Source organism: Mastomys coucha, unplaced genomic scaffold, assembly GCF_008632895.1.
Source record: "Mastomys coucha isolate ucsf_1 unplaced genomic scaffold, UCSF_Mcou_1 pScaffold21, whole genome shotgun sequence".
Lineage (NCBI taxonomy): Eukaryota > Metazoa > Chordata > Mammalia > Rodentia > Muridae > Mastomys > Mastomys coucha.
In genome coordinates, this window is record NW_022196904.1 from 187,710,773 (window position 1) to 187,724,659 (window position 13,887).

Sequence of the window (13,887 nt, forward strand, 5' to 3'; positions counted from 1 at the left end):
TATGAACAACAGGCCTGTGGATAAGCTACCTACCGTGATCTGAATGTGGGCTGGGTAAGCCCCCAAAGGACCATGAGCAGCGGAAATGGAGGAGGCCTTTCTGCGTGTGAAGAATCTTGTAGTGTCACAAGCCTTTAGTCCTAGCACTAAGGAGGCTGAGGCAGGGGAGCCTCCAGTCTGAGATCAGTCTGAATGACATCAGCCAAGGGACCCAGCAGGACCCTGTAAAAGAGGATCAGTTTCCACAGACCCATCCACTGATGTCCCTTATTCATTGGCTGCTGCAGACTTAGCTGTTGCCTGAGCTATAAAGATCAACATCTGAATAGACTCAGGTTGGACTTGGGGATCTGCCATCTCCAAAGACTGCTATCTCTCTCTTTCTCCATCTTTCCTTCTTTCTCTCTTTCTTTCTTTCTTTCTTCCTTTCTTTCTTTCTCTCTTTCTCTCTTTCTTTCTTTCCCTTTTTCTTTCTTTCTCTCTCCCCCTCCCTCCCTCTCTCTCTCTCTCTCTCTCTCTCTCTCTCTCTCTCTCTCTCTCTCTCTCTCTCTCTCTCTCTCTCTCTCTCTCTCTCTCTCCCTCTCTCTCTCTCATGCAATGACCCAAAAGTTTCTTTGTGAATTTCACATTATGCACCCCGATCCCACTCATCCCCCATCCCTTCATATCCACCCTCTACCCTTGCAACCTCCCCTACAACAGAGAAAAAAAAAATCTCGGGGTGGAAGCTGTAGTGTAGCATGGTGTATCATACAGTGTACCCTTTGTCCACACTTCTTTGCTTGCAGATGATCGCTGCAATGACTCATTGGTACGGCACGAGGCCTCTGGCTTCTGCTACTCTATCAATACTGTCCTATGTTGTCCTGTAGTTTTTCATCTGTAGGACTGGCTTCTTCATGCACTCCAGCAGTTCATCAATGAGGTAGATGTTGGGATGAGCCAATTCAAAGTCCTGGATCAGGGCCTCCTAGCTGTTTAGCCTACTGAGTTGCTCATGCCTACAGGGCTGGTTCACCAGCAATCCCTGCAGCTAGGGCCAGTTCTACCCCACTGCCCAGGTGAGGGGCCAGGCCTGCTCTCCCAAATGCTGCAGGAGGTGAGGGGCAGGGAGAGGTTTCCTGTTCAGATGGCCCGGGGCCAGGTCTTCCACCTGCCGAAGGTGACGAGGGATAGAGAGGAGGGTAGGAGAGTATCTCTCCCTTATCCATGCCACCACATAAAAGACGAGCTGTAGGGCCAGCTCTCACACAATGCCCCGGTAAGCGGCTGGAGCCAGTTCCACACAGCCTTCAGACATCAATATGTGCCCAGGTAGTAGCCCAGACCAGGGACATCTGCCTGGCCTTTAGTGGTAACAGATCCCCACTGAGGCAGGAAGAGGGATCCAGATGTGGCCCCCATTGGCAGCACAGATCAGGAGCCCACCAAGGTCCCAGGTAGCACCACAGCTTCAGTCTGCTCCTCACTGCCTTCGAGTTTCCGGTTCTGCCTCTCTTCATTGCGGACACATTCTTCTGCCTCTCTGCTCACTTCACTTCTCCACTTCCTCGCTCTTCGCTCTGGGCCTCTGAGTGTCTGGGACCATCTCAGGAAGAGTCCCAGGAGTTCTATACGTTACTCAGACATTATGGAGCCAAGCAGGGGGCCATCTTGCACATGGTCTGCTCCACCACACCTGCATAACTCTGGACTTGTGGTCGTCTCAGGCTAGCTCCCTGTGTGGGCTTCACAGTGCTGGTCTGGTGATTGTCTCAAGCTCATTCCTCCCCTGAGCCTGCTCCAGTGGCCCCTTGTGAGGGTCATCTGTCTTGGGTTCACTCCCTCTCAGGGCCCACAGTCTCAGGCAGAGTTCTTCTAGTTTCTGGCTTTCTTCCCAAACTGACAGCTATCTGAACCTGCCTGGTGCTGGACCGGTGGTCATCTCAGGCTCTCTTTTTTCAGGGAATGTTAGGCTACCAATCACTCAGATGTTTACAGGTCAGAACATAGAGCACAGACAGCCTCTCTCCTCTCTGCCACCTACTGACACCCATGTGGCATAGCAGCCACACCTGCTAGGCCTCTAGGGGCAGAGGCTCCACGTTTCTAAGCCCACCTTGCTGCTTCTCTTTCTCCTTCCTTCTCCCGTTCCAACCACCCCTCTGAGACCTGGATTTTCTCACACACCCATAAAGTGATGCATCCACTTCTATACCTTCAGCTGACAATATCGAGCACCGACCAACCACAATGTCAGACAGACCCAAAGTGTCCCCACGAGTGGCTGGTCCCCCAGGGTCCTAAGGCCACAGACAGGCAAGATGCAAAAGTGGCCCATTTGTAGGTGGAGAGCTAGCTCTGAATCCCAGGGAAGATAAAACCTTTGAACTTTGGTTTAAATGATATGTGGGCCTCTCTCCAACGCCAGATGAGGAGACGGTAGAAGACATTAGTCAGGATACATGCTGAGGGAATGCCCCGGTGTGAAGACAGTCATAAGAGGAGCTTGGAGCACAAGCTACCGGGAACAGATTAGCAGGGCCTCTTGTGTCACATTAATCCATCTGAACTTTGTCCTGTGGACAGTGTGGCAACACTGGTGAGCTTCAAGCTGCCGTGACACCAGACCTCTTAGGCTCTTCCCACAGTGGAAGCAGGGCTTCAAGGCTGAGAAGCCAGAGGCAGCTGTGCAAGTCCAGGCACCAATATTCCAGACCTTGGCCTGCAGCTGAGGTGGAGGCTACTTGACAGGTGCACAAGCCACAGCCCGTTCCTTCACATCCTCTTCACGTCTCTCTGCCGGAGGGCAAGCTCAGTCAGCAGGTCCGAGGAGGACTTAAACTCCAGAGATGCAGAGCCACTCATGAGATGAAACTGCCCACCGCCAGGCCATTTGACAAGCAGGGATGACACGGTGGCAGAAGAGCTGCAGGGCACAGAGTACAGTCACACTCCATGATCAATATGCAGCAGTCCGGGAAAGTAGCCAGTCAGCAGGAACAAGGAAAGAACGAGCTGCCCGCTTTCACAGGACATTGCCCTCCCTAACCATGCTGGCCCCAGATAACAGCACTGTCTCCAAGGGTCAAATAAACTGTAGTTTACAGCTAGGGCTCCTGAGATTTGAGGAAGTCACTCATTTGTTTCATGGTACAGAGATGCTCCAAGAAGACTAACAACCCCAACCCATGGACCAAATTTCATTCAGAGTCACCCTATCCTGTCTTCTCAAATTCGGGGACCTGGTTGTCCGTGTCACACGTAGGAAGGTGACAGCCTAAAGCTTGGGTCTATACCACCTGCCAAGCACAGCTTCAAACCCTTCAGAGGCTGCAGGCTGACCTGAGCCAACCGTGCCTCCAGTGGCCGTCAGGCTCTTCTGGAGAGGTGGTGGGAGCTATGCCCCTCCCCTGCTCACTCTTGCTACATAGAGAGTGGCTTTACCCACAAAGCAGTTCGACAGTAGGCACAGAGGCATGAAGCTACTCAGGGGGAGGTTCCTGTAGCTCCTCAGGCTGGCTTTGCAGGCATTCTCATATATTTTAGGGAAAGGGTTATTTTGCAAGCTCAGTTCGATTGTGTAGCCCTGAACGTCCACAGTAAAGGCAGTGGACAGCCAGGCCTCTTCCCACATATTTTATTCTGCAGACTGTGACAATGGTGTCTGTTTGTTCTTTTACGTCACTGTCTACCTTTTAGCATTGTTCACTTATTTCCAGTGTCTTTTGTACAATCTTTACCTGACCAACTGGGCTCTTGGTGCCACCTGAGACCGTAAAATTGGGTCCCACTCTGTTTTCTGACTTGCTTGGCTGGACACAGAGACAGCAACACGGAAGGTCCTGCTGCAGACACTGGAGGGTGGGCTGCTTTCCTGTTTGCAGATGAGCCCAAGCCCTTTGAACTTGGCGCATCCTAACCCACGCAGTTGCAATTCTATGAGGTGTGTCTCAATAACTCCCATGTCACAGACAAAGAAATTGAAACTCAGAACCAAGGGCTGCGAGTGAAGTTGATCTTCTCATCTCCACCACACACTCAAAGCCTGTACTAGATGCACACATGCATGCATACACACACACACTCGATGAAGATTATCGCCCACATGACAACTAGTGTCACTTTACATACGGTCCGTGGTTGGAGTGCATGCTGAGGGTAAGGATTCATGGCCTGCCATGATAGATGGTCTCTTAGTCAGGGTTTGGACTCCTGCACAAACATCATGACCTAGAAGCAAGTTGGGGAGGAGAGGGTTTATTCAGCTTACACTTCCACATTGCTGTTCATCACCAAAGTCAGGACAGGAACTCACACAGGGCAGGAACTTGGGGGCAGGAACATATGCAGAGGCCATGAAGGTGTACTGCTTACTGGCTTGCTTCCCCTGCCTTGCTCAGCTTGCTTTTTTGTTTGTTTGTTTGTTTTTTCCAAGACAGAGCTTCTCTGTGTAGCCCTGGCTATCCATGAACTCACTCTGTAGACCAGGTTGGCCTCAAACTCAGAAATCCACCTGCCTCTGCCTCCCAAGTGCTGGGATTAAAGGCATGTGCCACCACCGCCTGGCTCAGCTTGCTTTCTTGCAGAACCCTGGACTACCAGCCTAGGGATGGCATGACCCACAATAGACCCTCCCACCCTTGATCACTAATTGAGAAAATGCCTTACAGCTGGATCTCATGGAGGTATTTCCTCAAGGGAGGCTCCTTTCTCTGTGATAACTCCAGCTTGTGTCAAGTTGACACACAAAACCAGCCAGTACAAATAGTCACTGTGTGTCCCATCATTTTTCCCACATGCCTTCCTTTTATAGTAGCCAAGTATTTTGGCAAGGTTCCAGTTTCACGAGTGTCTGTAGATCTGTCCATTAGATTTTTCCACAGAGATGTTCTCTGGTGTTCCTCAGAACATGATGACACCAAGTGCACAATGACCTCGTAAATGGGTGAAGAAATGTGTGTTTGCTGAGAGGCATCACAGGGCTGGACTGCACCTATCTGAGCACCTGTCGCTGTCTCCACCACACCCGACTCGGTTTTGTGAAATTCCCATTGGCTGCTGTGTCCACTTGGAGAATGATGCACATTTTCCATGAGAAATTACAGACAAGCCAGGCATGATGGCCCACGAATGATCTCAGGAGTTGGGAAGTCAAGTCAAGAGAATCATGGGCCCAAAACCAAGGCAACAGAGGGAGTTCAGGACCAGCCTCAGCAACTTGGTGAGACACTTGTTGCAAATCAAAGGTGAAAAAGAGAGCTGGGGTACAGCATGGTGGTGCTAAGGCTCCTACCTAGAACATGCGAGGTCTCACTCCCCAGTTCCACAAAGGAGAAGGGAAGTTCACAGTAGGAAAAAAAAAGGCAAATTAATACAAAATAAGTATCTGCTGTGCTTCAAGAACTGTTGCTAATATCACCATGCACATTTAAGCATAAAACTTATGTGAGACAGACTCGGAAGGATTAAAGCGGTTGACCCAGTGTAGCTCAGCAAGTCAGTGGCTTTTTTATTTGCCATCTGATGCCAACCCTGACTGCCGCTCACACAACACATAGCCAGCATACAGATGTACTTTGGGAAGCCAGCAATGCCAAAAATGTGTAGAAATTCATTTTTGAGAGGGACTTAGAGGTCTCCCTTCCTTCAAGGAGTGAAGAGGCTTTAGAAATATTGGTACACTGTATTCAGAAAACCAGGAAGTCTAGACACACAAATGTCTAGATCCCTCCTCTCTCTTTCAGGTTTTTGATTTCATGGGAGGAAGAGGATTTTCCATATGCTAAACAAATGCATAATTTAACTAAAAAGGTTGTTTAATAAATAAAATATTTATGATGGCCCTGAGAACCAGAAGCATCACACAGCCCAAGTGATAGCTCTTTGTGAAGCTGCAGATCCAAGCAGGCAGGCTGTGTTTCCACAGAACTGACTGACAAGATGGGAGCAACCAGGGGGAGAGCAGGCTTCCTGCATTCGACATCATCTGAAAAGAGGAAATTGGAAACATGAGGGGGAAGACTGAAGTCCCACTAAGGGTTTAAAGAAATGGCACAAATGTGAATGGTCCAGTCAACTACTGTGGAGGGAGCTACAATGAGTGCTTCAGACTGGGTTGGGCTACACCAGGGCTCCCATATATCTCCAAAGCTCATGGTCAAAGCATAGAAGTCAGAACTACCAGTGCTGTCAAGCTATAGTCCATGTGGCAAAGGGAGCATACCACAGTTTGGAACTCATAGCTTGACCATGAATTTTGGCCAAAAGATAGCGTCTGTCTTCTGATCAACATGGTTGCCCCTGTTCCTTCACCTATCCACATATCTATCAACCCCTGTATCCATCTATCCATCCATTCATCCATCCATCCATCCATCCATCCATCCATCCATCCATCCTGTATACTTGCATTCATCCTTACCCATCCTTCTATCCATCCCTCATTCCTGCATCTATCCATATATACATCCATTCACATAGTTACCTATCTACCCATGTATCTGTTCATTTGTCCAGCCAGCCACAAGCCCCATCCATTCACCCATTCACCTCTATATCATCTTCTTGTCTACTTATCCATCTACCCCTCTGTCCATCCACCCATTCATATATCCTCTTCATTACCCCCCACCCATTCATTCATTCATTCATCATCCAACTATTTCTCTACTAACAAACCCATCTGTTTATTTCCCACCCCTCACCTATCTATCCAACAGATATTTATCAATAGTTGTGTCATGGCAAGTCCTAAGTGGGAGGATAATGATAAGACATGGAGAAGAGCGCATTAATTAAGTGGCAGGTCACTAAGCAAGGCTGGTGAAGTTGGTGGAAGCCAGATCAAGCAGATCCTTGGTAGAATGTGGGGCTTATTCACAGTTCAAAAGAAAGATATTGAAGAGTTTTACATAGGGCCATGAGTTTTAGGGGCTGGAAAATGAATGTAACTGCAATAGAAGTGAGAGCAGGTTGCTGGAGGGAGCCAATAGGTGCTGTCCACTTGGACACGAGTATGTCCACGGGGCACACAGGGCTGGAGGACTTGAGGAGCTTTCTGGAGATAGAAACGTGCCTATGACTTGGATTGGGGAAAAGGAAGAACTCAGTGAGTTCCAAGTTTGTAACTTTTAAGGTGGACCTGTGTGCTGGTACTTCTGAAAACGGCCAGCTTGGGAGAGGCAAGTCACTCCTTCCATTCTTTAGTTGGCACTGCCTGAGCACCACTGCATCATGGTTCAGCTCCGCGGCAGGGCACACTTCCTCTGGCCATGCCAAAGCACCGCCAGGACTTCAGAACTTTCAGTGTCTTTGAGCTTTTCCATTTTGCACTTCCAACTCAGGTCTGTGCTTATCCGATCATGATGTTTCTTAAAGATCAAAATTAACCAGGTGTTGTCCGTGGGGGCAGGGAACCACTTCTCTCCTATAAGCATGGCTTTTGTATAAATCCTGACAGATGTCAGATGTCTCCTTCTCCATTGGGAGCACAGTCATAGTTAAGGCAATATTGAACAAGTGTTCCTACAATAGTATTCTGCCTTTCTCTTGGGTATCGGTTTATTTATCTATTGAACATCTGTCATCTGCCCATGAATCTACCTGGCCGTGCCTGTGACTTCAGCCATCTCTTATTAGACCATACAGAGATCAGGGATGTTTATTTAAAAACCCAACCATCCTAGTTTGGGTTTCTATTGCAGGGGAGAGACACTGTGGCCAAAAACAGGTCAGGGAGGAAAGGGTTATTTGGCTTGTTCTTCCACATTGTAGCACAGTATTGAAGGGACTCACACATGGCACGGCACGAGCCTGGAGGCAGGAGCTGATGCAGAGGCCATGGAGGGGTGCTGCTTACTGACTTGCTCCCCATAACTTGCTCAGCCTGCTTTCTTATAGAACCCAGGGCCACCAGCCCCGAGGTGCAACCATCCACAATGGGATAGGCCCTCCCCCATCAATCACTAATTAAGAAAGTGCCTTTGAAATGGATCTTATGAAGGCATTTTCTCAATTGGTCTTCCCTCCTTTCAGATAACTCTAGTTTGTGTCAAGTTGACACAAGACAGGCCATAACAACTGACCCCTTGTCAACTTGACACACCAACACAAATCACTGTAAGCCACACTTTTCCTTTCTTATTTATGCTCAAAATTTGATAATAAAACATAAATAAGTCCCACATTCTTTACTAATTCAAACACATTATATTTTCAGTCCCTTTAAAATATCCACTCTCGCCAGGTGGTAGTGGCGCACGCTTTTAATCCCAGCACTTGGGAGGCAGAGGCAGGCGGATTTCTGAGTTTGAGGCCAGCCTGGTCTACAGAGTGAGTTCCAGGACAGCCAGGACTACACAGAGAAACCCTGTCTTGAAAAACAAAAACAAAACAAAACAAAACAAAACAAAACAAAACAAAACAAAACTTCACTCTCTCTACAAATGTAAAATCTCTTTTAAAAATTCAAAGTCTTTCAGTGATGGGCTTCTATAGAAATCAAAATTATATTAAATACCTTCGTCAAGAGAAGAATCCGGTCACACTCACAACCTGAACAAAGCAAAGCCGAACTCCAACAGTGTAAATAACTCCATGTCCAATTATCTGGGATTCAGTCGCAATCTTCTGGGCTCCTCCAAGGAGCTCAGTCACTTCTCCAGATCTGCCCTGTGCAGCACACACACCTTGTCTTCTAGGCTCCACTGCTGCTGCTGTCCTTGGTGGTCATTCTACGTTACTGGCGTCTCCAAATCCCTAGGGTCTTCTGCTTCAAATGGCCTACACTTTTACCAATAGCCTCTAACAGGTTCTCCTCAGCTGTTGAGCCTCAACTTCTCTGCATGACCCCTTCAGTCCTGGGCCTTCAGCTGACACAGGCTTCACCTTCACCAATGGTCGCTCCTAGCCTCTCACAGCTCCATACCTCAGCTATTCTCCATGACACTTATCATGTCCTCCAACCCAGCACAAGGCATAAGCTGCTGGAACACAGCTTCAGTGTGCTGACCCTGGCCCAACGCTTCCCAGAAGATTTCGTCTCAATGGTGACAGTCTCTTCTCAATCACCTCCGATTTCTTAGGTCCAGCCGACCAGCATCAATTGTCCCAGTAATGAAACTGTTTCACTTCAGCATTGCTGGTCTCTTGTTAATTACAGCTGACTCTTCGGCTCCAGCTGAGCCAATCGACAGGGTCTCAATTCAAAACAGCAAACGTCCCCGATAAAAGACTTTAAACTTCACAAGCCAGGCCTCCATGTTCTGCTCTGCTCTCAACATTCTTACCTTCCAAGCTCCCACAAAATATCACTCTGAGCTCTAAACACTCAATGGCTTTTCTAGCCCAAAGTTCCAAGGTCCTTCTACAATCCTCGCCAAAACATGGTCAGACCTGTCACAGCACTACCTCACTGAGCTGTCATCAACTTCTATCTTAGGGATTATATGGCTGTGATGAAACTGTGACCAAAAACAGGTTGGGGAGGAAAGGGTTTATTTGACTCACATTTCCACATCGCTGTTCATCATTGAAGATAGTCAGTACAAGAATCCAAACAAGATAGGAGGCAGGAGCTGATGCGGAGGCCATGGAGGGGTGCTGCTTACTGCATTGCTCCCCATGGCTTGCTCAGCCTGCTTTCTTATAGAATCCAGAATCTTTCTTATAATCCTGGATTAATAATCCTGGATTAGATCTTATAATCTAATCTTAGAATCCAGGGCTTTCTTATAGAGCCCAGGATGGAACCACCCACAATGGGCTGAACCCTCCCCCATCAATAATTCATTAAGAAAATGCCCCACAGTTGGATCTTATGAAGGCATTTTCTCAATTATTCTCTCTCCTTTCAGATAACTCTAAGTTTGTGTGTTGGATACAGAGGCCCTGGCTCCTCAGCTCACAGTAGGACAATTCTGAGGGATACCATGGCTCCAGAAGATTCCAGAGAATAAACCCCTGCCCCAGTGCATGTGTGTCCTAAAAGCACCACCCCAAATCATAGCAACTCTGTCTCCTAGGATTCCCAACCTAAGACCACAGCGATGCCACTGCCACAAGGACATGCATCTTCAATTAACCCTGTGGACCAGCCATCCAAACAACTAATAGTAAGAGGGAAAGGGGGTTGCTGAATAGGAAACAGGTAACCTTTGCTGATATGTGCTCATGGAGAAGATGCCCCAGTACCCAAGAGTCTGTGCTGTGCCAAAAGGAGAAGAGTCGCCTGCAAACAGAATGCATGGAATCCTGACCTTGTCTTGAGCTATGTCGTCTTTAGCAAATTGCTTAGCCTCTCTGGGTCCCAGAGAAATGAAACTATCACTAAGATAGAAGTGGTGACAGCTCAGTGGGGTACTGCTGTGATAGGTCTGACCATGTTTTGAGGGAGGATTGTGGAAGGACTTTGGAACTTTGGGCTAGAAAACTTAACTGAAAAATGGGCCAAAACACCTTGCATGGGAGTTAGAAAGACTTGCATAAGCTTTTAAATGCCCCCAGAGAGAAAAGCCGCCCAATAAACATTGATGTCTTCTTTGCTCTGGGTACACCCCAGCACCACATAGAATGTAACAGATCTTAAAACACTGACTGGCTAGGATCCTTGAGCAGAGAAAAGTTAGCATCCGCTGCCCATCCCAGGTGAGGGCTGCTAGAAATTAAGGGAGGGACCGGAGGCTATAAGCACAATGAGGATACTGAGAAGAATTCTGCCCCACACCTGAGTTCTTATGGGGATGACATGAAGAATCTGAGACCAGCCCCTCGGTGAGAGTCTCTGTAAGATGGTGACTGCCTTCCCTGTTCCCCTAGATCACTGCCCAACCGTAAGGTAGGTGCTTTGTAAATGCTTGCAGCCTGAATGGCCTAGTGACCTCTCTCTCGTCTTTCACCCAACAAAGACCCACACTGCTGTGGCCCTGAGAAATCAAGACACGTGACTTTCGGGTTAGCTTTCTGAGGAAGACCATGTGACATCAGTCCAGGGCCCTTCCCCTCTTGTCCGGAGTACGTGTGATGTCTATGTACCTCCTCCTATGGCATCACTGTGAAAGCATGGCCCCTGCCGTTTGCACACTTACACTGGTACATAACCACGTTCCTGACATTAACCTGGCCCGTGGTTGCATTTGTGGCAGGACTGAGAAGTTGCTGCAGAAACTCTGTGGCCAGAAACAGCCTGAAATATTCATACTCTCTGGACTATTTGGAACATGTGTTCACCTTCCTCCCAGAGAGGCCAGTTAAGAATGCAGGCCTCCCCCACAAGGTGGCCACCCCACAGGGAAGTCTCAGTGTCACAGGTGACATGCTCTGCCGAGCTCCGCTTTCTTGTTAGTCACTTCACTAAGCACACACTCAGCCCTTAGCCCTGCCCTCCCCTGCACGAAGAGGGAACAGTTCCCATTTTACAGGTGGGAGAACTGAAGCTCTGAGAAAGTAGATGATTGGACCCAAGAGAATGGTAGGGGTGGGCACGAGGCTGGACCCTAGGTCTGTTCTGATTCTAGACTGCCGTCTCTCCTAGGCTCTTGTCTCTTCCAGGTTGCCATTTCTCGCAGGCTGTTTTCTGTCTCCCCTAGGCTGCCATCTCTCCCAGGCTGCTGTCTGCCTGTCTGTCTCCCCTAGGCTGCCATCTCTCCCAGGCTGCTGTCTGTCTGTCTGTCTCCCCTAGGCTGCCATCTCTCCCAGGCTGCTGTCTGTCTGTCTGTCTGTCCTAGGCTGCCATCTCTCCCAGGCTGCTGTCTGCCTGTCTGTCCTAGACTGCTGTCTCTCCCAGGCTGCTGTCTCTCCCAGGCTGCTGTCTGCCTGTCTGTCCTAGACTGCTGTCTCTCCCAGACTGCTGTCTCTCCCAGGCTGCTGTCTCTCCCAGGCTGCTGTCTGTCTGTCTGTCTGTCTGTCTGTTTGTCTGTCTCCTCTAGGCTGACATCTCTCCCAAGCTTCTGTCTCTCCCAGGCTGCTGTCTATCTGTCCTAGGCTGCTGTCTGTCTGTCTGTCTCCACCAGGCTGTCATCTCTCCCAGGCTACCATCTCTCCCAGGCTGCTGTCTGTCTGTCTGTCTGTCTATCTATCGTAGGCTGCTGTCTGTCTGTCTGTCTCCCCCAGGCTGCCATCTGTCCCAGGCCGCTGTCTCTCCCAAGCTGCTGTCTGCCTGCCTGTCTGTCTGTCTGTCTGTCTCCCCCAGGCTGCCATCTCTCCCAGGCTTCTGTCTCTCCCAGGCTGCTGTCTCTCCCAGGCTGCTGTCTGTCTGTCTGTCCTAGGCTGCTGTCTGTCTGTCTGTCCTAGGCTGCTGTCTGTCTGTCTCTCCACACTGAAGGCTTAGCAGGAAGAAGACAAGGAGCAAACATGAATCATGTCCATTTGGTCACCATGTGTGGCTTCTGTTAACAAGAGTCCTGGGCATATCAGAAAGGACCTGTCCTGGCCAGGACTCTGTGAGTGTGTCTTCCCTGAAGGCAGAAGGAGCAGCTCAGTGGAGACCAGCTTCCCAAGCTTGTTGCCCAAGACAGGGCTCCATGAGAGGTGTGTAACCCAACACATGAGAACCTGACTGACACCCGGAGTGCCCAGACCGCAGAGTAGTGGGAACACCTGAGACCTCCACGCAGAGCCCCAGGGGAAAAGAGCGGAGCTCTCAGGTGGCTCAGCTGCACAGCTAAGCACAGATTACACACTAAGTCAGTCCCCTTTGTCCTGGGGAACTAAAAGGACTGTCTTATAGAGAATTATCTCTAGAGAGTGTAGTGTAGACATGTATGCGGTTCACATTATCGTGATAATAAAACTTTGGGGAAACAAGAGTTATAATAAATAAGTGATAAATAAATAAATAAATAAGTGATAATAAAACTTTGGGGAAACAAGAGTTGGAGGCCTGTAGTTATTTCAAAAAGGTGAAAAATTGCCCCCCTTTTTTTTAACTAAGGAAAGATGGCCTGATAGAGAGATGAGTCCAGATTGCAAAGATGAGCAGCAAGCATGCCCTGCTCACTTCCTTTTGACACAGGAAGGGAAGCCTCTGGTGTGTTTTCTGGGAATGTCTCCACCAAGTGCGATTCACTAGTACAGGAAACAAGCGAGAACCGGAGACGCTGAGTGGGTGAGTCAGGGCAGCGGCTCTACCCCTCACCGTCTGCAGATGCCCCAGCTCCAAACCCGGAAAGCTGGGGGTGACTCCCATGGCCTCTCACCTTGCTTTATAATCACATAACCAGAGGCAGCACCCTCAGGACACCCTAGTGACCCACCGAACTGCCACCGTCACCTCCCTGTCTCCTTAAAGCTTCCATCGGTATGATTTCTATACCACTGACTAGTTCTCCATATTTTATGCTTACCGCCAACTAAAGTTAAGATTTACTTTTCCAATCTCAACCTGCTCTGTAGGGCAGTGTGGGGCAGTGGTCTGCTCAGGTAACTTAGGCTCAGTAGAGTATTTGGCTTTGAGTCCTGGACCTCTGTGAGCAGTTTTCTGCTTGCAGGGGGTGCAGAAGGAGCATGGCTATAACTCCTGAGTCTTTGGTTCTTGTTTCAGTCACAACCCCTCACAGCTGCCCCTGCAGGAGATGTGTGCTCTATCAGGCAGACAATGCCCCAAGCTCCCAGCATTCTAGCTGGACCCTATACCCAGTCATCTGACCACAGCCAGGCATGCCTCGCCCCATACAATATAAGGGGCGGTTTGCCCCCTCCTCGCTCTCTTGATCTTCCTTCTTGCTTTCTTGCTTTCTTCCTCTCCTTTCTCTCTTCTTCTCTCCTTCCTCTCCTTTCCTTCTACTTGACTGGCCTATTTTCTCCTTCCTACAGTAAAATATCTTATTCATACATTGCCTCCTTTTTAACTAATGCGTGCCCTGCCCACAGGTCAGCACGGGGGGCGGGGTGGGGGGAGGCACAGGCCGC

General features: G+C 49.1%; 1 non-coding gene across 1 annotated transcript; it reads right to left on the bottom strand.

The window, feature by feature from the left end:
• Positions 1 to 1,946: 1,946 nt before the first annotated feature.
• Positions 1,947 to 2,076, bottom strand: LOC116104350. The gene has a single exon (XR_004123855.1). It is a non-coding gene; the product is annotated as a small nucleolar RNA SNORA17 (small nucleolar RNA).
• Between the last annotated feature and the right edge of the window lie 11,811 nt (positions 2,077 to 13,887).